The sequence below is a fragment of the Giraffa tippelskirchi genome, chromosome X, assembly GCF_054371585.1.
Source record: "Giraffa tippelskirchi isolate mGirTip1 chromosome X, T2T-mGirTip1v1.2.pri, whole genome shotgun sequence".
Taxonomy (NCBI): Eukaryota; Metazoa; Chordata; class Mammalia; order Artiodactyla; family Giraffidae; genus Giraffa; species Giraffa tippelskirchi.
In genome coordinates this window covers 130,729,920-130,757,818 of record NC_137289.1, presented here as the reverse complement: position 1 = coordinate 130,757,818, position 27,899 = coordinate 130,729,920, and the positions used below count along the sequence as shown (strand labels likewise).

Here is a 27,899-nt window from a genome sequence, read left to right as displayed (position 1 = left end):
CTAAGCAACTGAACTGAACTGAACAAATGTCCCACTCTGATAGGGGATGTTGATATGGGGGAGGGAGGACGGGGAATACATGTGTTAGAGTAGAAGATATGTGGGAAATCTCTGTGCCTTCCCCTCAGTTTTGCTATGAACCTGGAACTGCTTTTTAAAACAAATTTTTTTGTATGGGTGAGTCACTTTGCTGTTCACTTGAAACTATTACAGCATTGTTAATTGACCATACAAAATAAAAAGTTCAAATAAAAAGACTTTTTATATGCTAAGTAAGTAAAATAAAAGATAGAAATGGGAAATAAGATATAAAAGAGAAATAGGAGATAATTGAAATGACAAAGATTTAGACATTTTGTTGTTGTTTAGTCAACCAGTCGTGTCTGACTCTTTGTGACCCTATGAACTGCAGCACACCAGGCCTCCCTGTCTCTCGCTATCTCCCAGAATTTGCCCAAGTTTATGTTCATTGCATCAGTGATGCTGTCCAGCCATCTCATTCTCTGATGCCCTCTTCTCCTTCTGCTCTCAACCTTTCCCAGCATCAGGGACTTTCCCAATGAGCCCTCTGTTCATATGAGATGACCAAAATACTGGAGCTTTAGCTTCAGCATAAGTTCTTCCAATGAACATTCAGGGTTGATCTCCCTTAAGATTGACTGGTTTGATCCCCTTGCTGTCCAAGGGGCTTTCAGGAGTCTTTTCCAGCACCACAGTTCAAAGGCATCAATTCTTTGGCATTCTGCCTTCTTTATGGTCCAGATCTCACAACCGTACATGACCACTGGGAAGACCATAGCCTTGACCACACGGACCTTCGTTGGCAGATAATGTCTCTGCTTTTCAACACTGTCTAGGTTTGTCATCATTTTCCTGCCAAGAAACCACTGTCTTCTGATTTCATGGCTGCAATCACCGTCCAGTATGATTCTGGAGCCCAAGAAGAGGAAATCTGTCACTACTTCCACCTTTTCTCCTATTTGCATGCAGTAACGGGGCTGGATACCATGATCTTAGGTTTTTATTATTTAGTCTTAAGCCTGCTCTTTCATTCTCCTCCTTCACCCTCATCAAGAGGCTCTTTAGTTCCTCTTCACTTTCTGCCATTAGAGTGGTATCATCAGCATATCTGAGGTTGTTGATGTTTCTCCCGCCTATCTTCATTCAAGCTTGTAACTCATCCAGCCTGGCATTTCTCATGATGTGTTCAGCGTATAGGTTAAACAAATAGGGTGACAGTAGACAGCCCTGTCATACTCCTTTCTTAATCTTGAACCAATCAGTTGTTTCATACAGGGTTCTAACTATTACTTCTTGACCTGCATACAGGTTTTTCAGGATACAGGTAAGATGGTCTGGTATTCCCATCTCTCTAAGAGCCTTCTATAGTTTGTCAAGATCAATTCAGTCAAAGGCTTTAGTGTAGTCAATGAAAAAGATAGATGTTCCTCTGAAATTCCTTTGGTTTTTCTAGTTGGCAATTTGATCTTTAGTTCTTCTTCCTTTTCTAAACCCAGCTTGGACATCTGGATGTTCTTGGTTCGCATAATGCTGAAGTCTAGCATGCAAGATTTCAAGCATGACCTTTCTAGCATGGGAGAAGAGTGCAATTGTCCGATGGTTATCACATTGTTTGGTACTACCCTTCTTGGGAATTGGGATGAGGATTGACCTTTTCCAGTCCTGTGGTCCCTGCTGGGTCTTCCAGATTTGCTGACATAATGAATGCAAAACCTTGATGGCATCATCCTTTAGGGATTTGAATAGTTCTGCTGGAATTTCATCACATCCACTAGCTTGATTAACAGCAGTGCTTCTTAAGGCCCACTTGACTTCACACTCCAGAATGTCTGGCTCTGGGTGACTAATCACACCTCTGTAGTAATCCAGTTAAGATCTTTTTTATACATAAAAAATACATAAAAATATGTATTTGAATACAAATCACTGAGTTGACATAAAGGTAAGAATTCTAGATTTCCCCAAATGAGTCATAAGCAGGAACCCTTGGTGGTAAGGAAGTACAAACACTTGCTTTTGATCTGAGTATGCTAACCAAATCCTGGATAATTTGAACTTTAGTACTGGGTATTGTGGCCAAAATTTCAAACATAAGGTCTGTCTGTGATGGGTATTCCCTGCATTAAAATGGAACTATAAAAACTATGAATGTGTAAAAAGCCTTTCTGTAAGGAAGGCAGCCAGGAGGAAACATACCCAATTCAGTGTAGGCACAAAGTCCAAGTTTAAAAGCAAACTAACCAAAATAAAAAAGAAAGAAAAGAAAATCTAATTTGATAATTTTGGAAAGAAATATCAGACTAAAGCAGATTTTGGTTTGATTTTAGTTCATATGATTTTTTAAAAATTTCATTTAATTTTAAATTGTCCTGAATTGGTAGGGCACCCAAGGAACAGTCAAAAGTTAGCCATTAATAAGAGACATGTGCAAAGCAAAAGAGGGCTTCTCATGTGGTACTAGTGGTAAAGAATCTATCTGCCAATGCAGGAGACGCAAGGGATACAGGTTTGATCCCTCAGTGGGGAAGATCCCCTGGAGTAGGAAATGGCAACCCACTCCAGCATTCTTGCTTGGAAGATTCCATGATCAGAGGAGCCTGGTGGGCTACTGTACATGGGGTGGCCAAGAGTTGGACACAACTGAGCAAGCACACAAGCACATAAAGCAAAAGCCTACAAAAAAGTTTGAACATAAATGAAGGTGAAAAAATAAGAAAATATATACAAAAGGAAGATTTGTCACCTAAAATAGACATTAAATCATTATTATTTATGATGGTTACTTCACACACAGTAAATATTTCAATTCTAAACTTGTATGGATCTACCAACATGGTTCATAATATTTAAGCAAAAAACTTTAAAAGATTCACAAGAAACAACTGACAAAGAAACTAATATTTTAGGAGATTTTAACACAATTATTCAAATAAGTATTCAATCAAAGAGCTAAAATACAATAAATGCATAATCTTTAATAAAAGTGAGACTAAATTAGAAATACATTTTGGGAAAATATGAAAAGATAATTATAATTTTTCAAAATATTTTTCAAACTAATAGGTCAAAAATACATTAGAATAAAGACAAAGCTTATAACCAAATGAAAACAAAAACACTCTAAATCAAAATTTGAAAGTTGCAACTAGAACTGAGAAATTATAGCTTTAAATGCATACACTACAAAACCAGACAGGATGAAAACTTGTGAGCTAATTATCAAATTTAAATGGTTATCAAGAAACAGTGGAAGAAGTCCAAAAAAAAAAAAAATAATAAGACAAAGGGAATATATGTTGAACAATGTCAAAAGTTAATTGTGTAAAAGACAAACACTTGATTCAACTCTAGTGAGATTTAGCAAGGGAAAAAAAGCAAAGAAATAAATAATATTATATTAAGATTCACTTTCAATGATAAAACCAGAGAAGCTGCACAAACTAAACAGATACTAAATAAAAATGTGCAAAACACGATATAATAGGTCTTTGGAATTAGTCATTGACAAACCTATACAGTGTATTAAAAAGCAGAGACATTACTTTGTCAACAAAGGTCTGTACAGTCAGAGCTATAGTTTTTTTTAGCAGTCAGGTATGGATGTGAGAGTTGGATCATAAAGAAGGCTGAGTACCAAAGAACTGATGCTTTTGAACTGTGGTGTTGGAGAAGACTCTTGAGAATCCCCTGGACTGCAAGGAGACCAAACCAGTCAATCCTAAAAGAAATCAGTCCTGAATATTCATTGGAAGGACTGATGCTGAAGCTGAAGCTCCAATACTTTGGCCACCTGATGTGAAGAGTTGACTTACTGGAAAAGATCTTGATGCTGAGAAAAAGTGAGGGCAATAGGAGAAAGGGACAGCAGAGGATGAGATGGTTGGATGGCATCACCGACTCAAAGGATGATCTTGAGCAAACTCCGGGAGATGGTGAAGGACAGGGAAGTCTGGTGTGCTGCAGTTCATGGGGACACAAAGAGTTGGATACAACTTAAGTGACTGAACAACAAGAAAATCGACTCTCTTTTTGCTCAGTGGTGACTAGTGGTGCCTTCACATCTAGCCCATGCACTTTATCTAGTATGTTCATGACTTATGTTCATCCTGTCAATATTCATCCAGGAAATTAAATATCAGTTCTCTGCTACAGTATTTTATACAAAGATGTAGATTACTAAAACTACTATAAAGAACACCACTAATCTTCATGACTAAGTCTTTGCTTCTAAATATCAACACTTCTCAATAAGCTAAGTAAAGGGAATCATTCCAAAGTGGTGAGAGGGAAATAAAGTACTTCAACTTGTAACGAAGACTAAGTTGTTTTGTTTTATCCTTCCTGCTGAGAATATCTAGAAATTCCAAAATTTGGATGTTGTTGATCTACAAAGAGAAAGAGAAAACTCTGGACATCATGCTAGATTTTGTGTTAAATTTCCCGTTGAGACATTTACTAATATTTAAAGATGAAGCTAAGAGTCTGAGAAAGAGTGGTTTTAGACTCAAGAGGGATTTGTAAACAACTATGGAATTCAGGTCCTGCCAAAAGGAGGGGCTGGGAACAACATTCAGAAAAGTTATAAGATAGAGACAAAACCCCGCTGTGAAAGGAAACCAACAAATGTAAATCTTTAGGGGAAAGCCTCATTATCTAGATCCTCAAATTATTTCTACATTATCTCGTATGCAATGTGCAGCACTAAATAGAACCTAAACAGGCATGAAAGAAAAGAACAAAAAATTACACTCAATAATTTTGTGAAAACGAGTAAACAGGAAGATATATCTCTGTCTTTCCAGAAGGCAGCTAAAGAAGCAAATGGAAGCCAGTTATAGAAAAGAACATATGAGATATGTACATCGGCCACAAAATCCGGATGGATCAACTCTGAGGCATGTGTTAGTAAAATGATTAAGCTTAGGAGATAAAACAAAAACAAAAAACCTCTGGACCTCCAGGCAAAAAGAATATTACTTACAAAAAAAAAAACACACAGCTTGAAATCTGACTTTTAGACAACAACACACACAGCAAAGGAACAGAGAAGTAATATTTTCAAGGAATACCAGATAATAAAATGAGAATCAAGGAGTTTGCATGTTGTCAATGTGTCCTTCAAGTACAAGGCTAAATAAAAACATTGTTATACATACATGCCAGATTCAGAGTACTGCCCTTATAAATCCCTCCAACTCTCCTGCACTCATGTAACTAGAGAATAAGCTTCATAAACCCATTGATGACAGAAGATACTTCAGAAAGATGACTAGTAGTGAACATTAAATGGATGTCATGATTGGTTTAGATCAAGGACACAGTTAGAGGTAAGAACTGAAGCCTGAAATATTTGTTCCATCAAACAGATGTAATGGAATCTTAAAAATTGAGGAGAATTAAAATGCAGAGTAAGTACACTGCATGCATGTAGATAAGATGTGGGTAGCAAAAAAAAACATTGAAAGCTTACAAACCAAAGATATGACTAAGAAAAAGAAGGATAATAGCATTATATTAGAATATTAGTTTAAGATAACAACTAGGAAATATTCTAAACCTTCCTAAGTCCCTAAAGAAAATCCAAATGAGGAGATCAGAGAGTGAATTACCACATATTAAAATACAATATAGGGACTACTCTGGTGGTCCAGTGGCTAAGACTCTGTGCTCCCAACGCAGGGGGCCTGGGTTCAATCCCTAGTCAGGGAATTAAGATCCCACATGCTGCAACTAAGACCCAGCACAGCCAAGTAAACAAATATTTAAAAAAATAACATAACATAAAGCAATTTAATAGAGCTGAATCTAATTATATCAGTCATATCAGCCATCCCAATGGAAGCAAATAGGCTTGACTCACCTATTAAATGGAAATTATTTTCAGAGTAACTCATAAGGCAAAAGTCAAGTCTATGCTGAAATCAAGAGATACAACTTTTAAAAGATGATTCAGAAAGGCTAAATATAAAGACATAAGGAAAAGTATGTTAGGAGACTGAAAAAAAGAGAGAGAAAGTAGTGTTTGTGATCTTGATACTGGACAAGGCAGAATTCAAGTCAAAATAATCACATACTCCCTCTCCCCCCAAAAAGAGAGAGAGAACATATTAGAATTCTAAAGTCAAATTCACAATGTAGACATAACAGCTATGAATATCTATGTACTAAACAGCATACCTACACAGCAAAGACTATATGCAATACTTGGAATAATAGAAGCACACTAAAAACATGAGTTCTTCAGACACTATTTTTAAGTCAAGTGAAGTGGACTGAAAATCACTAGAGACAAAAGACCTGAGCACACTAATTACAGAAGTGTAATGGAATAATATATAAAGCTCTTCACTTCAGTAACTGAGGATGCACAGTTTTTTACCAATAGGATTTGGGGCATTTATGAAATTAATTGGGTCACAAAGAAAAGCACAACATGTATAGATAATACAAACAACATACTTGGTTCACAATTCAGTATGGTAGAAATCAATATTTTTTTTTAAAAGACAATTCTATTTAGAAATTTAAAAACTCAATACCGCATTTTAGATTTTATGGGGTACAATTAAAACAGTGATGGAATAGTCACAAACTTAAACATTTAGATCAGCATAAATGAAAATTTTGAAAACACATTAATTAAATATCCCACTAAAAAGCTAATAACAACAAAATTAAGTGAAAGAGAGCAAAGGAAGGAAATAATAAGGCTTACAACAGAAATTAATGCATTAGAAACCAGAAAAGTAGTACTAATACATATAAATGAATCTCTAATTTCTGTGAACAATTAATGAAACAGATATTCTCAGCTAAATCAAGAAAAAAGTACAATTCACCATAAGTCTGAAGCAACTACTGAAACAGAGGACAACATTTGCCAAACTCTTTTCAGTTAAACTTGAAAACCTCTTGGAAGTGGATGACTTATTAGGAAATGTAATTTACCAAAATGTATCCCTATAGAAAAAAATGCCAAACCAATTTTTGTGGAAGAAATAGAAGGGCTTGTCAGAGAACTTCCCTCTTAAAAAAAAAAAAAAAAGAGCAAGGTCAATTGCTTTAATGGAAATCCTTGTATTCCCTCAAAGAGCAGATACTGCTAACTTTACCTAACGTCTTCCATATCTTGACAATCGTCAATAATGCTGTCATGAACATTGGGATACATGTACCTTTTCAAATTGGTGTTTCCATTTTTTTTTTTTTTTCTGGATATATACCCAGGAGTGAAACTGCTGGGTCATATGGCAATTCTATGTCTAGTTTTTGAGAGAGTCCATACTGTTTTCTACAGCGGCTGCACCAATTTACATTCACACCAACAGCATAGAAGCATTCCCTTTTCTCCACACCTTAAGAGGTCAAATCTTTGTGTGTGGTGTGTTCTCACCACACACAAACAAAAAGAAAATGGTAAGCATGTGAGGTGATAGATATGTTAGTTAGCTTGACTGCAGTTAGCTTGACTGTGGTAATTTCACAATGCATATATAAAACCATCAAGTAGTATACCCTATATGTATACATTTTTAATTTGTCAATCATATCACAATAAAGCTGAGAGAACAAATATCTAGATAATGTGCGCAAACTAAAACCATGGCAGAAAAACTGCAATGCAAAATTTAGGGTAAATCTCTGCCCTGGTCATGATGGAATAATAGGGGCCAAAATAATCATTTCACCTTAAACATCTACAAAACGGACAAAATACATGAAACAAAAATTTTCAGAAATTGAGCGCTTCACAGTACAGGACAGCAATACATGAGAGACAGGAAACAAATTAGGTGAGCCCTATGATTGCTCCACTTTACTGCCTAGAATGAGTATCTAGGCTGCAGTACAGGGATGTACAACTGATGTTGAGCCCTACAATCACCACAACTTGAGGAGAAATACCTAAGAACCAGAGAGGCTAGAGTTGGCAAGTCAGAGTATCAGACAGCCTCAATCAAACCCACATAATTACAGAGGCAGAAAGAGCTGAACAGAAACAAAAGAACAGCACAGAGAAAAAGCTCACGAGAATTGCAGAGTTTCACGGGCACCCTAAGTTGTGGACAGATTAGTGCCTGAATGGGAGGAAAGAACCACTGGAAAGAAGCAGACAGAACTATTTCCAAAGCTTAATGAGGGCCAGGAGTAGTCTGTGTTCCTCAACAATAAAGAGAGAAAAATCTTGAATATTAAAAATCTAGAATACTAAGAAGGGTATGTTCTGAGTAGTATTTTAGGTTGGATGGGTGATTAAGGCTATGTCGTATCCGACTCTTTTCGATCTCATGGACTGTAGACTGCTAGGCTCCTCTGTCCATGGGATTTTCCAGGCAAGAATACTGGAGTGCATAGCCTATCCCTTCTTCAGGGGATCTTCCTAACCCAGGTATGAAACCTGGGTCGCTTGCATTGTAGGCAGATTCTTTACAAAGCCATATATACATATATACATACATACATATATATATATATTCACACACATACAAATCATAATGTAATATATATTGTTGATTATATTGATACTATATTGATTACACTGATATTGAAAATAATATCTATATATAATACAGATGTCATATATAGTTATATTATACATATCTCCATTTTCCTTTTAAATAGCCACTGATACTGAAAATAACATCTATATGTAAAATGAAAGTGAAAGTCACTCAGTCGTGTCCAACTCTTTGAGACCCCATGGACTGACTGTATAGTCCATGGAACTCTCCAGGCCAGAATACTGGAGTGGGTAGCCTTTCCCTTCTCCAGGGGATCTTCCTAACCCAGGGATCAAACCCAGGTCTCCCGCATTGCAGGCGTATGCTTTACCAGCTGAGCCACAAGGGAAGCCCAAGAATACTGGAGTGGGTAACCCATCCCTTCTCCAGCAGATCGTCCCAACCCAGGAATTGAACCGGGGCCTCCTGTATTGCAGGCAGATTCTTTACCAACTGGGCTATCAGGGTGGATATCGTATAGAGTTTGTCCTTTTAAAATTGAATACATTTATTTTTAGTTTATGGATTTTATTAATGGGGATTTTTGTAACTGAAACTGACAGTTAGGACATGTGAATGCCATTTTATTCATCTAATGAAATAATAAAGTCTGTAATTTCTTCTTCTAACCCTGTACTTCCTGGAGAATTAAGAGAGAAGGAAGGGAATCTTAAAAACAACTGAAGCAGTAACTGTCTCAAATTATCTTTTTTTTCCATCTCTACTTTGTTAATTTTGGAGGAACAGCAATTCTATATTGGAAGAGGTTTCTTTCGATCTGACCCTATGTCACCTGTCTGTAATGTCTCCTTCATATCCTGGCAGAGAAAAGATGATCAGTGGCAAAAACAACAGATGGGAGGACCTATTTTTTTGGTAATGATGCCTCTGTAATTCTGTGGCTTTGATTGAGGCTATCAGTCAACAGCTTCTAGATACTTTTGCAAGAAGGATATTTTACCTGTCTAGTTCATTCCATGTCAATTTTCTGCTTTTAATATACAACAATGAAGGAATACTAGCTTCTATTTTTCTTTTCTAAACGAAAAGCTGGATTTCACCTAGGTAGCATGCCACATGCCGGACTGCCATCATTCCAATAACAGAACGCCACTTTAACCTTTGAGTTTCGAGGGCAAAAACAATTTCTCCTATATTCCTTTTCTTAGCCACTCTTCTTTTTTCTGTCACATTTGGGCTGCTTGAGAAAGAGAATAGTATTTCTTAGATTTTTCGCTTGAAAAATCAAGGAATACAATAACCAGCTATTGAAAGAAGCATCTGTAACAATTCAAATTTACAATCACACCAGATTCTGATTTTACCCATTTCTAAAAAACCATAAAGGGATTTTTTATTAAAGAAAAAATCGTTTTTTCCAAAATATTTGAAAAAATATGCTAAAATAAAATACAACCAGAATGAGAAAGTGATTTGTTCTGTGCTCTACGATATCTCTCAATATTTACTACAGTCTATTTGGGGAGAACGGATACATGTAGATGCATGGCTAAGGCTGTTTGTTGTCCACCTGAAACTATTACAACATTGTTAACTGAATATACTGTAATATGAAATAATAAGTTAAAAAAAAACAAATGAATTTGTAATTTTTTGAGGAAGTAAAGTGGTATAGAAATCTGATAAAAGTATATTAGGAATGAGCAGACTAAATATCTAAAAGAAAAAAAATATCTTTGCTTATGCCCTTAAAAGAAGCATCATAAATAGAAATTCAATTAAAAAATCCCTAACAGAAATGACCAACTAGAAAAACAAATGTATTTAATCTTAAAAGGACAAATGATAAAATATACTTCATTTTTTTTTTACATTTTATTTATTTATTTATTTTTTAATAAATTTATTTATTTTAGTTGGGGGCTAATTACTTTACAATATTGTAATAGTTTTTGCCATACATTGACATGAATCAGCCATGGGTAAAATAAGACAGTGGCACAGTTAATACAACCTATCTATAGTAATATGCAGCATAATATGTTAAAAATCCCATTAGTACTAATAAATTTGGGACAGACATTTTAAGCAGTGTGTATTGATTTCAGTTTTATAACAAATGTTCCATGTGTTTAGTAAGTGATAAAAAGTTATTTCAATTGATTTAAAAGCAATGTTTAGTTTTATCAGTGAATTATGCACCAAAATAAAAAGTAATCTAGGATATTATGAGAAGAGATCATCATGCTTGAATTAAGTTTTGGAAAACAAAGAGGCAAACTTTAAAATCAGTTGATAACTGCTTTGTCTGGTTTTTGTGGGCTCAGCTAAATTTAGTAATGATTTCTTCATAATGTATTGATATTTCTCTAATTTTCCCCTTTTCTGAGACCACTTCACTATACAGCTTCTAAAAGAAATTATAATGTTTGATTTTTTTAAATGAAGACAGTATCTTCTTTGATAATTTCTTCTTGATTAAAAATGAATTAGCTAATCATACATACTTTAACACCTTAAACTTACACTAAAATTAAAATTAAGTATGCAAGATATGCAGGATATCCTTTTGGTAAGCAAAAAAATAATTTTGTCCTGAGGTAAAATGACTGGCTGTTCATGAATGAGAACGAGGAAACAAAACAAAATCTGCATGGATGGGGAAAGTTGTACAAAGTTTGCAGAACAGGAATTTATTTGTCTTGCTTAAAGCTCGCTAGCATTTGATTGATTTATGTATAAGATTGTTTTAAAAAGAGCTTTAGTATAAAATATTATACTGATACAAAACTAGAATTTGGTTTTCTCTCTGTTAAAATGACAAGTTTTTCTAGGACCATTGGTGTTCTCTTATTAAGTGGTTGTGAAAGGTACTTTCTATACTTTCTAAATAATCTGCCGAGAAGGCAAAGATTTTATGCTTTATCAGAGTAACATCCTGAGTTTTGTGTTGCTTTTTGCCATGTCCTTGATTATTTAAGAAAACAAAGTCTTCTCACTTTTGAAAGAGTGAAAGTTTTATAGAATCATGTTACCTTCTATATTTACTTTTGAAAACTTTTAGAGCCACTTTGGTTAAATGGATAGCCACCTCCTATTAAACCAAGCATTCAGACTTGACAACCTTTGACATTTTGCACTCTGGAAGGCAAATCCTAAATGATATCTTCCTGACCTCAAACTGTTTTTGAGGACCCCTGGAAAACCACAAAGGATCTTTCATCCTGTAAAACGAGAAGGGCTAGAAGTAATTAGGTTTATTTTATGTGTTGGATTGCATAGCAAGTGTTACCAAATCAGAAGAGATGCTTAACATTCCCTGGTTTATGTTTGTATGGAGGAAATGTTACCAACATAAACATTTCAGAAATTGTGTGAAGTTCATAGAGATGTGTCAGTGTCCCTGCTGTCCACAATACATCCTGGGGATGCTTTGCCTGATATTAGACTACAACAGTGTAGTGTTGCTGGTCACAAAATAAGTTACTTTGATCGCAAATTCAGTTTTGTTTTTTTTTTCAAATGTCGTATAACACAGAAGCAACCAAATGTCCTTGTCGATTGCATACATATTTATAATTAGGTCTCATCAGATATTTAACTATAGTTGTTTTTAGTCTTTGGGCATCCACAAAGAGTTTTCTGTTTTACTGTGAGGCTTCCCAGAAAGAGTGCCATCAGGCTAGGATGCTGGTCTTCAACAAAAACGACTGTCTGTAAGATCTGTGGAGAGGACTAGGCCAAGTACCCTGGAGCACAGACTTCTGATAACCTTGCTTAAATGAGTGAGGCCAAACCACTGGACTGAGTCAGGATTTGTAGAACCTGAGTGAAGTTTATGAGTTCACAAAACGGCAGATTCAAGATGGAGCCAAACAAGAATTAAGTGCACAGGACTGAATGAACTTAGGGTGATTGTCAGTTTTGTTGGGAATATTGATATCTTATTTCCTGAAAAAAAGGAACCTTTTTTTCTTTAGCTAGAATTTATAATAATTTAGTAGATTATAATTTTATAAGCAGAGATGAAATACTTATTTTTCTCCTGGCCTGATCCTTCCAGAATTCAGAAACTCCTATTGAATATTACTATTTTCATGGCAAAAGAATTGTTTTCATGGGTTTTATGAGAATTGGTTCTCCTTATCAACAGAACGTAATTGGAAACATTGGTTGCATAACTAAAGCTTTGACTGGAATGTCATATTTGAGAATGATGCTCACAGAATCCAATTTGTAAACACTCCTAAAGAGCTAAGGTTCACATTTTGAAGCCAATGCTTACAAAGGCTTTTTGGGGAAACCTGCCTGGGACGTGGCTTACAAGATGCTCAACCTTTCAGGTGCGTAAGGAAGTTTGCTTCCTGGCAGGGTTGAGGGACTTTGAGAGGAATTTACCCAAATTAATACGTACTGCAAGTGAAATTGGGTGGTGAGTTTTTGGCTTGGCTTACTAGACTCAAAAGGATTTTAAAAGTCCAATATAAATCCTTATAAAATTTTCCAGCAAAGAGAGATGTAAAGGGCCTATTTAGTAAATTGTTATTCTTGCTGTACCTTTGTAAATAATCAGACCAAATCTAATGAGACAGACTTATTCTGTGACCAAGAACAATCTCAGAGATTATCCCTGATGAAAAATGGTGTAACTGTAGAGAGACATTTATATTTCAAATGTAAATTCTAGAACATTATTGTAGGTTATCATATTCTGGTCCTGTTCATTGTCTTTGAACTATTTTGTAACTCTTTGTAAATTGTATGGTTTTGTTATCTACCTGCACATTGGACCTACCATCTTGCACATATTATCAAACATATTATCTGGCTACATCTCTCCAAATGAACATTTCTAATTCTTCCTCCCTCCCTCCTGACTTGGCATCACTGAGAACCAAAACCTGACTGGCCAGATCCCTATTGAAACCTCAGGTTGCCTTGAAGTTGGCCTTTTCTCTGAGGAGCTGCAGAAGCACAGACAGTTAAAGCCCAATGACTTGATATATACATCAAAGGACATGTCCTGTCACTGATCACACAGGGGATGGATTTCTTCCTGGGAAAGCCACTGTCTGGGTCACTAAGCAAATCTGGTAAAATGCTCAGATCGTGCAAGCAGTTATATGAGAGCTAACCAAGACTGGGCAACACCACAATAGTACTGATATCATAGCTTCAAGAAACTCTATAAGCAGTGTTACATGATCAAAAGATTTCCATCCACCAACCTCTTGCATAGTTTAATATATTGGGTTGGCAAAAAAAGTTCATTCTCCTGGAAAAAAACAAACTTTTGGACAAACTCAATATTATACTAATGTTTAACGCAACATATGCTGCCTCTTTTTCATTTGAGGTGTGTGCTAAGTTGCTTCACTCGTGTTCAACTCTTTTGCAACCTTATGGACTACAGTGTGCCGGGCTTCTCTGTCCATGGAATTCTCCAGGCAAGAATACTGGAGTGGGCTGCCATGCCCTCCTGCAGGGGAACTTCCCAACCCTGGGATTGAACCCACATGTCTTACGTCTCCTGCATTGGCAGGAGGGTTCTTTACCACTAGCGCCACTTGATATCCCTCTTTTAAGATGCCTGACATTAAAACAATTGACCTTTGCTACCAAACCTCAACAGATGGTTCAACTGATTTTGCAGGAACACCAAGAGCAATCCTGAGTTCCCGTGTTTACCTATGATAGGGCCAGACACAGACCCTCCAAATTTCCATTTTTTGTCTCATAAACAATTAGTTAAATTGCTACTTCACTGATCAATAGAAACAAAGATTTTCCTCCTTTTCTCAAACCCTGACTTTTGACCCCTCACTTCCCCAGCCTGAGTTAGCATACACTTGTCTTTAAAGGCTCCTCCAGGGTAGCAGGTTGGTCTCAGGGTAAAACACTATCTGATCTTCTGTCTGATCAAGCCATGCTTTCACCCCACTTTCCAAACCCAGTTCTTCCTAGCCTTGCTTACTCCTCTTTATAAAAGGAAAACTATCTGTCTAACTCTTGAGATCCTCACACATCTTATAGCCACAGCATTGTATTACAATAGCCCTCATTCCGCTATTACAACACTCCCTTCCTTCTTGCTTGCAATCATGTTTTTTAACAAAATCTCTCCTTAGTAAGGAAAAAATTCCATTGACCATAAATATATAGGTCTATTTCTGTATTCTCTTCTGTCCCATTACACTGTATGTCTACCCTTTCACCAACAAAACACAGGCTTGATTACTGTACCTTTATATTAGCTTTTGAAATCAGGTTGCAAGAGTTTCCCAGCTTTGTTCTTTCACTAAAAAATTTAGCATGCCTAGGGTTTTTGTCTTTCCATACAAATTTTAGAATCATCTCATCAAATTCTACAAAATCACCTGTTGAAATTTTGAATAAGATTGTGTTGAATCTTTAGAATAATTTGGGGAGAACTGACATCTTGACATATTAAATCTTTCAATATCTGAACACAGCCAGAACTCTCATACATTTTTTGGTGAAAATGTGAAATGATACTACAACTTTGGAAAATAATCTGGTGGTTTTTATATTTTTAAACACACACTTATCACATTGTCCACCCATTTGACATGTAGGTATGTATCCAAGAGAAATGAACACATATTTATACACAAAAACTATAAGTGAATCTTTATATGTGTTACCTACACGTTCATTAGTGGGTGAATGAATAAACAAATTGTGATATATACATATAATCAAAGAATACTCAGCAACAAACAGGGGCAATATCCACTGATACGTGCAAAAACTTGCTAAATGAAAGAAGCCAGACCCCAAATCCTGCAAACTGCACAATTCAATTTATATGACCTTCAGCAAAAGAAAAAACTAGAGACAGAAATAAAATTGGTGATTTCCAGACATGGGAGTAGAGGTGGGGATTGACTACAAAGTGGCATAAAGGTAGCTTTTCAGGTGATAGGCATATGTAGATATCTTGATTTTGGTAATAGTTACGTGATTGTATAAGACTGACAAATTTCATGGAACTATGGACCTAAAAAATAAAAGGGTGAATTTTATCTTATGTAAATTATACCTCAATAAATGAATAGGTAACTGAGAAAAGAGGGCAAAATTCATTAGAGGATGTTTTTCATATTGCTTTATTGTGCAATATTTGCTTAATTTTGTTACCAGTTTTATGCTGGCTTTCTAAGATATATTTGCTGCATCTTACTGTATGCCTTTTTTTCTTTCACTATTCTAGGTAATTGGTCTTTTTTTTTTCTGAATTTGCAGAAATAGAGATTGTTTGTAATGCAAACTCTGACTCCTTAACAAAATGTTTTAAATTATTGCACACTAACTTACAGTTTTTAAATAATAATAATACAGATGCTCCTCTGGAAAGATTGATTATGTCAAAAAGAGAGAACAAATAAAGTAAAAAAGGAAAAAAACAGAGACAAAAACATAAAAAGGGAAGCAATCACAGATATAGCAGATATTTTAAAATTTATAAGATGCTATAATCAATATGCCAGTGGAAAGACGAACAGGAAAAATGGACAATGTTTTATAAAATAACCATTTATTGATTCAATTGTGATTCAAGAGAAAAAGTAGAACTTGATTAGTAATTAAAATTGAATACATTGTAACACTGATCCAAAATATACTCTACAGACTACCTCTAAATCCTCCTGTTCCAGAGAATTAGAAAGGCTTGTTTTAAGAGTAAATAAGGATGTTTTAGTGTGCAATCTCAGTAAGTCAAACATTTTGCTTTGTAAGGTCATAAATTCAAGCCTATATCTCCAGCTTTAGCTCATTTATTCCTGTATATCATTTCATGGACTGCATACAAATAAGCTACATTTTTTCATCAAATGCAAAAAACCCCACAGATCTTTATATTTCATTTACTCTGTTTGACACAATATGCTTATTATATTTACATATATTATTTTACTTGCTATATTTGGAATTTCTCTTTTCATATTATTTTTATACCTTCTTACTATGGCATTTGTGATATGAGGTTTAGGCAATGAACAATGTAAATTTGTAACCCAGCACATTTCACTTTTTGTTTTAATCTGCAGGAATTTCAGAACCAATTTTGCAGTCCAATGTGAGTATTGTAAGGACATTACAATACGGATTTTTCTAGAGTAACTTTATATTTGATGTTTTCATAGTATTTATACATTCCCCACCCGTGTTTCACTAATACATATATATAATTTTTATTAATATGATACATAATTAATATAATACACAATATGCATATCATGTTTCTTATTGCAAGCCATCACAAACAGTATTTGGAATAAGAGAAGTATGTATAAACTGAAGCCCAGAAACCCAGATTTGGCAGAAACATCAAAGGAAAGAAATCTAAAAATAAACCCTCATATATAGGGAAAAAAATTTTGGACTAAATTTTTAACTTACTAAGCCTGAAACCTTAGTACATCACCTGAGCTTTTTTTTTTTTTTCAATTAAATTTTTTACAAATTATTTTTTTTTTTTTACTTTTATTAAAAAACCTTTTTATCATCTACTGCTCAACCATTAGTATAAAATGATAGAGCCTTTTTCTCTGTGATCTTTGTGTAAATTAAATAAAATGTAAGTATCAAAAATTCTGCTTAGACATTACACATGTGTGGTATGTTTCTGCACACGTGCATTTTTATATGAGCTATTTTCACATAGTAAAGACAGCATTTTTATAGTCTTATGACATTATGGCTTAGGTTTTCTAAACATCCCTGTTTTTATTCTGTTAAATTTTAGTATACTCAATTCAGTGAAATCATCTCAATTGCTTGATATTGCCTTTTTTTTAAGAAAAATGCTCATGCCAATTACTAACTACATAGAGTAGGCTGCCAAGAAAAACCAAAAGCCTTGCTGCTCTTTTCCTTGATTTATGTAGTATTATTCTTTTAACCACATCAAATTATTTCACTGCTGTCTTCGGCAGAGTGTTTTACTAAATAACACCTGATTCACAGCGATGGAATAGATGCTCCAAGCATGACTGTACTCTGATGTGTCTGCTGATTAAATTTGCTTGACAAACTGTGTTTTGGCTGTGGTGCAACCCACAGGCATTTCTGTTGTGAGAAGCAAATGACAACATCTCTGACGGTAAAAAAGCAACATGGTGCCTATGTTTCCCCGACAGTAAAGCTGGTATCGCTAATGCTCAGAGGTCACAGCAAACCACATCCCAATTCAGCATGTACAAACTCTCAGCTTTCCCAGGGCAGAATCCACAGCAAATAGGCCAATATATGAAGCACAATGGAGTAACATAAAAACTGCTATTGGGCTCTGGAAAATTATATGTTATCTCCAGCTGTTAATTGTAGGTCTGGTGCCTTTTGTTTTAATTCCAGAGATGTGCAGAAGTAGAACCCTTTATTAAGCTCATCCAGTATCAATCTATGAACATCGCAATTATATGTTGCTTGTTGGTAGGAAGTCAGGTTGAACTAAGTAAGGAACGTTCACCAGTAATGTGTCATTGGATATAAAAAGAGATGCATGCCAAAAGCATGATTCTCTGTGCTGCATGGATTATTTTCCTTATTTTATTTCTTCACTAAATAAGCTACTGCCTTAATTATGTCCTAAAGATGAGTAAACTTTTGATAGGATTAAAGTCTAAGCCACTACTATTTTGTGATTGGAAAACTCCTTCCACTATTTTTTCCCTAAGATATAAAAAATAATTCAAGTTTGCTCACTTGAGGGCCTTAAAGAATGTTTTAATTTAAAGCTTTTTAAATTCCCTTGGCCATTGAGGGTCTAACTCACTAAGAAGCAAAATGACTCACCTCACCTTTGCTTCTGAAATACGTAAAAATATTTTTCAGAGTCAAAGCACAGTTCACATTCTCCCTCCCACATATTATCTTTATCATCTGCCCAAACATTAGCCATTTTAATGTGAAAACCTGTGGTATTTTACAATGTAAACATCACTAGCTATGGAATGGCTTTGTCCAGTTAGGAAAAAACCAAACAAACAGGACATTAATGTTACTGTGTTTACAGATTTAAAGGATCAATGAAAACAAGTAAAACTAATACAGTATGACTCACTGAATAGATTAATTCAATAAAAGTATTTCCAAATAGCTTTCATGAATTCGTTACAAAGATGAAATTTATCAAAATAAAATTATCTAAAAAACAAAGTAGGAAAGTCTCATCTACAAAGAGGTAGTTCATCAAATCGATATAATAGTATCACAAGTTGTATCTACTGTGTTCTATTATAACTGCTTGCTCCTATTTATGAAATTTATTTACATTTCATATATGTATGGGGTCTTATTTGTAAGCCTTATCAGCTTAATTTGTTATATTTCTTAATTATTGGAGTCATGTCCATAATTCATGAATGTTAGTAAAGATGCTAGGAATACATTTTCCTAAGATTTGGATTTTTAGTATCTATATAAGATGATATCGAGGTGTTCTGTGAAAGAAGTTTCATGTATGAAATGAAATATGCTTTCAGTTTGATCATGAACAGAATTCAGTTGAGCTGAGGAGGGGATATATAAATGGGATATAAACTTGATGTGCAACAAGGCAGAATGGATTCTACTAACTTGAGTTGAAGACAAAATCTAGCTTACCACCTTCATATTATTTCATTGGGGAATTGTGGGAGATGGGACCATACAAACCTTCTAATGATGAGATGAATAAATTTTCAAGGGAGAAGATAGTTTATAGCCCTTCAAAATTAGCAAATTAAATCATCTTTTTTGGAACCTGTAGCTGCATTTCCTATGCATTCTTTTTTAAGCACATTTTTTTTGGTTTAGTTTTATTTAAAAAAATATTTTTTTTTCCTTTAGGGAGAAAAAAAGGAAAAAGTTTCATAAAATCAAATAACCAGTGGTAAGATGTCTTAACTTTAAAAAGATTGGGAATCACTGGTTATAAGTTACAGATGAATGCAAGGACAACCGTACTAGACTCATTGGCTGTTTCATGCCAATGGCAGCAAACAACAAATCAACAAGGGCAAAATAAATAACTGTGTGGAAGCCCTGGTATATATTAAGCACGATTTTGATCACTGTTCTCACTTTTCCTACCTGATACTCTCTGCACTGGTTCTGATGCTCTGGGGCTCCACAAACAAGCTTTGTTGGGTCTCTGCTAAATGACAATAAGGCTGGGTCTTCTTATTTTCATCGTTCTTATTGTTTTGCCTGTGAAAACAGACACAGGGCATTTGACCAGATTCTGGATGGAAGCTGAGTTTTATAATTTCTGGGATTTTCACTGAGTCTTTTCTAAATAAAAGGGATAGTTCAAGCCACAGAAAAGTTGACTTAGGACCTTACAGCATACCATACAAAGACTATTAAAATACCTGATGAGGTTTAATCTAAAACAAGATAAAAGGTTAGGAATTAATTACTCTGTGCAGATATGACACAAATGCCAATAGGATATAAAACTATATTTACTTTAGCAAAAGACAGAGAACAGAGTATTTTCAGATATTAATCAACTAGATTTGACCTGCATAACCAAGAAAGTTCTTAATCATCTGAACAATTTAGAAATGAGTTGAGCTCTACAGTGAGTTCAAAATTACTAGAATTGTTCTACTGGAAATGATGAATCCCACCCCCAGGGGTATCACTGTACATGTGGTTTCTGTTTGGAAATGGACCATGAACCTCTTTCCACAGTCAGGATTCTGCAATGACATTCATTCATGGAACAAAGATTTCTTAAGCATATCTAATGGGTCAGATGCTGTGATAGGATTTGAGGAGGCAGTAGTGGGTAGGACATAGTTCCTACTTTTCAAGGCCTTATATCTTGGGAGAGAGAGAAGCAAAGAGGGAACTCCAGAAGACTGTGAGAACTAAGATGCAAGTAAGTACCAAAAAGAGTAGCAGAACACATGAGAAGGTATTCAACCCCATTGGAACAAAGGCTGCAGAGTGTAAGACCGCACTATCCGTTTTGGAAAACTCAACAAACAAAACAACACTGCTCGTGCTATCAGACAAGTAGAGTTGTCTCTTGGCAGAACTCTTGGCAAAATTACATATGACTTAAAGCTTGGCTTAAATAATAGAGAAAAATCGTTAAAATGTTTTATAGCAAATAAATAATTTCAAACACCAGGGGGCACTGAGGATCAGCAGTTTTACAATATATAAACATTTAAGAGGCACAAAATGATCTCACTTGTTTATTTACAGCATTTACATAAAATTTCAATGTGAGCAATCGCTGTGTAAGTTTAGTGGTAGACTTGAATATCACACATATTTCTGCTGTTCACAATTAGTACAGCTATCACGTAATGCACTTTGGTTTACAGTGTTGGAATGAGGAGATAGAATGAAGACATGAAATGGAAAATAAAATTTGAGAAGCATTTTAAAAGTGAACCACACTGGTGTAAAATAAGATTTTTACTCTCTGGGTTTGCACAGAGTAATGCAAAATAGCTAGACAAACAATAGATAATATGCTGTCAATTTCTATTATCAAAAGCATTGGAGTAGAAGGTTGAAGAGGTTGCTGGAAGTGCGAGTGTTGCGTGTGGTGAGAGTCAGCTTTGTGAAGATTAAGTCTCCCCCATGGATGATATAAATTGGAACACTGCAAAGATGTTCACACTAGAAATAGTTCTTCTATAGTATTTTATATTGTTTGAAAATACATCATGAGAAACGAATTTACTTCTATCTCTAAGTGTTTTCAATCATCAGATATCATTCACTGAAGAGAAACTATCTGTGGAAACAGAAACATCTCTTTTTTTTTTTTTTTTTTTTGCCATGCCACTTGTCTTGTGGGATCTTAGTTCCCCAACCTGGGATCGAACCCAAGTCCATGGCAGTGAAAGTGCAAGTCTTAACCACTGGACCACCAGGGAATTCCCAGAAACATCTTATGCTACTTAGAATCATTGTCTAGAGGTTAGGAGAGGTGCAGAAGGAGGAAGGTTGTAAAGAAAGAGGTTCCAAGGACTGACTATGGTAGGGGCAAGAGGATTTATGCATTCTATTTTATTAATAATAATTCTATTTAAGACCTAATAAGTGTTAGTCGCTCAGTTGTCTCCAGCTCTTTGCGACCCCATGGACTGTAGCCTGCCAGGCTCCTCATGGTATTCTCCAGGCAAGAGTACTAGAGTGGGTTGCCATTCTCTTCTCCAGGGTATCTTGCCAACTCAGCAATTGAACTCTGGTCTCCTGCACTGCAGGTGGATTCTTTCTTTACTGTCTGAGCCACCAGGGAAGCCCTAAGACCTAATCTTTAATATTAACACATATCAGATTCTTCTATGTGAAATTATGTTATTTAACCTTCTAAGTATTCAAAGTCAGCACAGTTGTCTTTATGTTACAAATGAAGAAGTTAAAGTTTTAAAAAGTTACATAAATTGTCCAAATTCCCAGAGCTAATGATGGTCAAAGGTGAGATTCAGATCTCCTATCCTTTTCTTGCAAATACCGTAGCTTTTCAACATGCCAAGTTTAGTAGGAGTAATACACGGATGTCTGCCCAGATCACTTTCCTTTAACTCATTTGCCCCAACAAGCTCCAAGGATCCCTAATTTCATAGCCTGCCAGGATTACGTGTTTCTTGCTGGACTTTCTGCACTCAGTGTTGCTGCAGTTGAGTTGAATAATGACATAACCTCCCTGCAAGTTAAGAAAAAAAGCTAGGCTCTTACTTTCTCAGACCCAAGCCACAAAAAGCCAGACAAAGAATAACCCTGGGCAGACAGTTTGTAAAAAGAAGTCATCAGGCAGCAAACATCACAGAGACCAGTCCCAAGACAGAGGATTCTGAGTCATTGGGTCAGAAGAGCTCTCCATAAATAAATAAATAAAACCCTAAAGCATCCAGATTATTCCATCAGAATGAAAATGTTCTAACAGAGTCTAAGGGCAGCTGGGTGGTTTCATCTTCAGGTTCACATTCCTGTTCTGTTGGCTCGGTCATCTCAGTAAGCCTTACCCAAGATGAGTTCTGTAGAAGTTTAGTCCTGCCATAGTCTCTGAAACATACGCATACACACACATGTACCCACTGTGGCCAAAATAAATAAGTCTAGGAAACTTTCTCCTATTCCCCTTTTGGAGAGTCTTAGAAAGTCAAATGATTTATTTTAAACAGAACATTTCCTAAACATTTTGGCCACTGGGTTATTTTTCTTTCTAGTAATGCTTATTAACCTACAGAAATAATTTTCTGAGTAATATACATGGGGAAATTCTGTACTCAAACAATGACTTCCAGTTTTTTCCACTAACTAGAGCCCTTCTATTATTTTTCCCACTTAGACTTTCGTGTTTTGAAAATGATTTTCACTGGTGTCTTTAGAAAATGTATTCAAAGACTACTGTTAGACTTTGTGAAATACTGGCAGGGGGCAATTCCCACATAACCTCACTACTCTTTGTAGAGTTCCCTTGAGTTACAGATTTGAAACTGGGAATCGCTATTCGAAGAAGACATGGCTGGTTAAGAAAACTCTATTCATGGCTGTCATATTTAGTTCTTTCATGCTTAGACAATCATCACCGTTTCCTCAGCGTGTTTGCTGTGCCCACAGACTAGGAATACTGCATCTTTCGCTGTGCTTGAGAGTTCCCTGGGGAAGTCCCTGTTCTAAGGAGGAAGCAGCGTAGGTACGAGCGGCTCCATTTTCATCTTCAGCAAGTAATTCATAGTCTGCGCTCTCTGTCCTTCCTGTTGGCTTGGCTGAGGCCCAGGGGCTTGGCCAACATCTGGCCCAAGTGAATCACACACATCTGATCAAGAGGACATTTCGCTGTATCCATTATTCAAAGTTTAAAGGAAAACCTTTTTCTGGCAATTTGGAAGTTTTTACTGAGTTCTACATTTTTCTGTGTCCCAGTTTTGAAAATAAGAATGGCATTTCTGAATTTGAAACAATAAATCATTAATAGGTATGGCATATTGTACTTCAATATATATATACGTGTATATATATATATATGTGTGTGTGTATATATATATATATGTGTGTGTGTATATATATATATGTATATATATATATATACCATAATATTATTAAATTTTGTTTTTAAACCTTTATTTATCATTACACAAGATTTCTAATGGGCTTCCCAGGTGGTACCTGCTAATGCAGGAGATATAAGAGACTTGGGTTCAATCCCTGGGTCGAGAGGATCCCCTGGAGGAGGGCATGGCAACCCACTCCAGTATTCTTGCCTGGGAAATCCCATGGACAGAGGAGCCTGGCGGGCCACAGTTCATAGCGTTGCACAGACTCAGACACTATTGGATTCAGTTTGTATAACACATTGATATTTCAATTAGCCATTATTTCAGAACATTGTGAGACGTGCAGTAAAATTATTGATAGAATGTGTGTGCATGTGTATGGATATCCAATTCACAGCAATTAAGAGAAAGTACTGTATCTCTTGAGACATAACGAGCAAACAGAGGCAGATAGAAACAAAACCCAATAAACAAAAGGGCCCCTAATGGTACACAGTGATGGATAGCATGACAGTTTTTCTACAACAGTAGTCTCACTTTCTGTAACCAAAACATAATGCATCTGGAAAGTAAGTAAGGCAATCAAACAATTCAAAATTCAAGTAAAGAGAAATTTTATCTTATCAGATAATAACTTGTTGATGCTTATGTGAATGGCAGTAGATGAATATCTACCACCACTCAAGAGGGAACAATGGATGTAATGTTTTCCATTGGTGTGTTATTTGTAGCTTCAGATAATTTTTAAAATGTCTTATAGTGAGTTCAAACAATTTATTAGAAAGCTTGCTAAATCGCTTCAGTAGTGTCTGGCTAATTGAAATATCAATGTGTTATACAAACTGAATCCAGGAAATATTAAGTAGGGATTTTAAATCTGTAGAAACATAAACACCTCTTGGAAAATGTCATATCTATATCCCCAAAAAGGGAGAGCAATGGGCACAATGATTAAAGCAAAATAGCAAATGGCAATGACTCTACACAGAAAGACTCACTAGTTTCCTCAAACATACATATAAGCACACTTGAGCTAAAAGTCTAATGTTTCCAGAAAGTGTCACCAGACACCTTTGCACCTTTACTATTAATATCTGTTTGAAGGATACTTGTTGAGTAAACTGAAAAGAGAGAATAAGGACATGAGATGATGATACCTATTCAGGATGTGTGAGCCGGAATAGTCTGTAAAAACAGACATAAACAAAAAGACTGATGGGGTTCATGTATTTTGTCCCAGAATGTACCACTTTTGACACGCAGATTATTTTGAGTTATGATTAGGGCTTCCCACAAAGCTCAGTCAGTAAAGAATCTACCTGCAAGGCAGGAGACCCGGGTTCGATTCCTGGGTTGGGAAGACCCCCAGGAGAAGGAAATGGCTACCCACTCCAGTATTCTTGCCTGGAAAATCTCATGGACAGAGGAGCTTGGCAGGCTATAGTCCATGAGGTCACAAGAGTTGGACATGACTTAACGACTAAACCATCATCACCAAAAATGATTAAGGCCTGACAGATGCAAGAAGAGCTTTCTATCTTCCTCTTAACTACCTAAATAATTTAGATAGGCAGCTTGTATCTGGAAGAGAGCTATTACCACAGATAGCTTAAAAAAAAAACAAAAAAACTTTCGGAGTAGAGTTGCTTTACAATGTTGTATTATTTTCTGTTGTACAACAAGCAAATGAGCTATATGTATACATATATCCCCTCTGTTTTTGGACTTCCTTCCCATTTAGGTCACCACAGAGCAATGAGTAGAGCTCCCTGTGCTATACAGTAGGTTCTCATTAGTTATCTATTTTATACATAGTAGTATATATATATACATATATATATGTCAATCACAGTCTCCCAATTCATCCTACCCCCTTTCCTCCCTTGGTGTCCAGGATTGTTCTCTATGTGGAATAACACTGTGCTGTGCTTAGTTGCTCAGTCATGTCTGCCTCTTTGCAACCCCATGGACTGTAGCCCACCAGGCTCCTCTGTCCATGGGGATTCTCCATGCAAGAATACTGGAGTGGGTTACCATGCCCTTCTCCAGGGAATCTTCCCAACCCAGGAATTGAACTGGGGCCTCCTGCATTGCAGGCTGATTCTTTACCAGCTGAGCTACCAGGTAAGGCCATGTGGAATATTATTCAGCCGTAAAAAGGAATGAAATCTTGCCATCTGCAGAGATGTGGATGAACCTACATAGAGTCTTTCATACAAAGTGTAAGTCAGAAAGAAAAACAAGTATCATATTTTAATGCATATATATGGAATCTAGAAAAATGGTACAGATGAACCTATTTGCAAAGCAGAAACACACAGATGTAGAGAACAAAAATATGGACACCACAGATAACTTTTTTACATGAGAAAGATTACTCAACAAGGCATGACAAACATTTGCTTATCAAACATTTGCCCTTTCCATCTCCCTGTGAGTTGTCTTCCTTTCCTTTGACATCCTAGACCTCAGCCCTTTCTCCTTAGCTCAGGATGGTACATAAGCCTCAATTGTTTGACTGCCAGGGAATTTCATGGCTTTGGTATTCCCATATGTACAAAATTGTGTTTTTTTTTTTTTCCCTCCGTTAATCTGCTTTATGTCTGTTTAGTTATTAGACCAGCCAAATAACCTAAAAGGGAGAAAGGAAGAGATTTTCTCCCCTGAAAAGCTGATATGTAGACTGGTTAAGTTAACAGTCTGACAGATTTAGTTTAATTGTGGGATGCACTTATTGCTCATTTAATTAACTACGTCAATTGCCAAAATCACCTTGCTCTTGAAAAACACTGCCAGATGTTATTAAGAGCTTATATTCCAAGATTCTTTTGACAGACTATGTGAACATGCTTTATTCCTATTCTCTATTTTATGTGAATATTTGCCATAGTTATCCACAATTTTTCATCTAAAATGATAAATATTACTTTTTAAAATTCCTTGGATAAATCTACATTCTTTTGATAATTCTCTTATCACAGTCTCTTTGTTAAAAAACATTAAAATATTTCTTTTCCTTGACAATATTCTAAAATAGGAAGAGAAGGAAATCTTCCACTGAAAAAGAAAGGGGAACCCTCTTCCTTTCTCTCTCAGGGTTCAGGAGGAGTTTGTTGTTGGTTTTTTTTCTTTTCTTTTTTTTTTTTAATTAGTTTATTTTCCATTTTTTAACTTTACAATATTGTATTTGTTTTGCCATACATTGACACGAATCCACCATGGGTGTACATGTTTTCCCCTTCCAGAACCCCCTCCCACCTCCCTCCCCATCCCATCCCTCAGGAGGAGTTTTAAAATAACTTAAAAATAAAATGCTTCCCAAAATTCTTCATATATAGTCTATTAAATTTCAATCAGATACATAAATTTATACACAGATAATTATTTTCATTAAAGTCAGACTTAGGGATCTTCATGTTGAAATTCTGTACTATTGTGTTTCTTTATATTTTCATTTCCTTAACAATATATTTTTGTTAACCATCTTTTATTAAAAAATGTAATGCTGTATACAGATTAAATGATATACTTTGACCCCATTTTATCTGTGAGTACATTTTTTTTAAATAGTAAAAAATTATTTTTTTATATTGAAGGGGAGCAGAATATATCTTCGCCAAATATATCTCTTTGGAGTAAAGACTGTTTTAGGCTGATTATTTTTAAGAAATGGCTGATGTAGGAAAAGGTCTAAAAACTGAATAGAAATTACCCTCTTGTTAGAGATATTTACATGTTTAAGGGAAATTTCCATTTGTAAGGATGTCTCTCTCTACTAGGAAGGGAAGGATAACCTTAAATCTCTAGAATCTCTTGTGAAGAGAGAAGGCAGAGACTTATATCTACTTTACAACCATAGTCTTGCATACTGTGCTTTGCCTGTTACCTGCCATAACTGGCCTCCTTTCCTTAATACTGTTGTCTTTAACTGGAGATAATATGTAAGGTGGTGGCTTGGGCCGATTCAGGGAGTGACTCAGTTTCCCTGGGCATCTCCCATGTATACAGGAGGTATCCAAGTTATTAAACTTTTGTTTGTTTTTCTCTTGTTAAACTGTCCTTTGTTGAAGGAGACTCTCAGACAAGAACCTACAAGTGTAGGGGGTAAGGTCTTTTTCCTCCCCCATAGTATCTAACATATGGATGTGAGAGTTGGACCATAAAGAAAGCTGAGCACCAAAGAATTGATGCTTCTGAACTGTGGTGTTGGAGAAAACTCTTCAGAGTCTCTTGGACTGCAAGGAAATCCAACCTGTTAATCCTAAAGGAAATCAGTCCTGAATATTCATTGGAAGGACTGATGCTAAAGCTGAAGTTCCAATATTTGGGCCACCTGGTGCGAAGAACTGACTCATTTGAAAAGACCCTGATTTGGGGAAAG

General features: G+C 35.7%; 1 long non-coding RNA gene across 2 annotated transcripts in view; it reads right to left on the bottom strand.

The window, feature by feature from the left end:
• Positions 1 to 27,899, bottom strand: part of LOC145535951 (uncharacterized) — a 617,716-nt gene that overhangs the window by 475,718 nt on the left and 114,099 nt on the right. For both annotated transcript variants that reach the window (XR_014075550.1, XR_014075551.1), the window contains exon 3: positions 19,581 to 19,697. This is a non-coding gene — a long non-coding RNA (uncharacterized LOC145535951). The remainder of the gene's footprint in view (positions 1 to 19,580; positions 19,698 to 27,899) is intronic.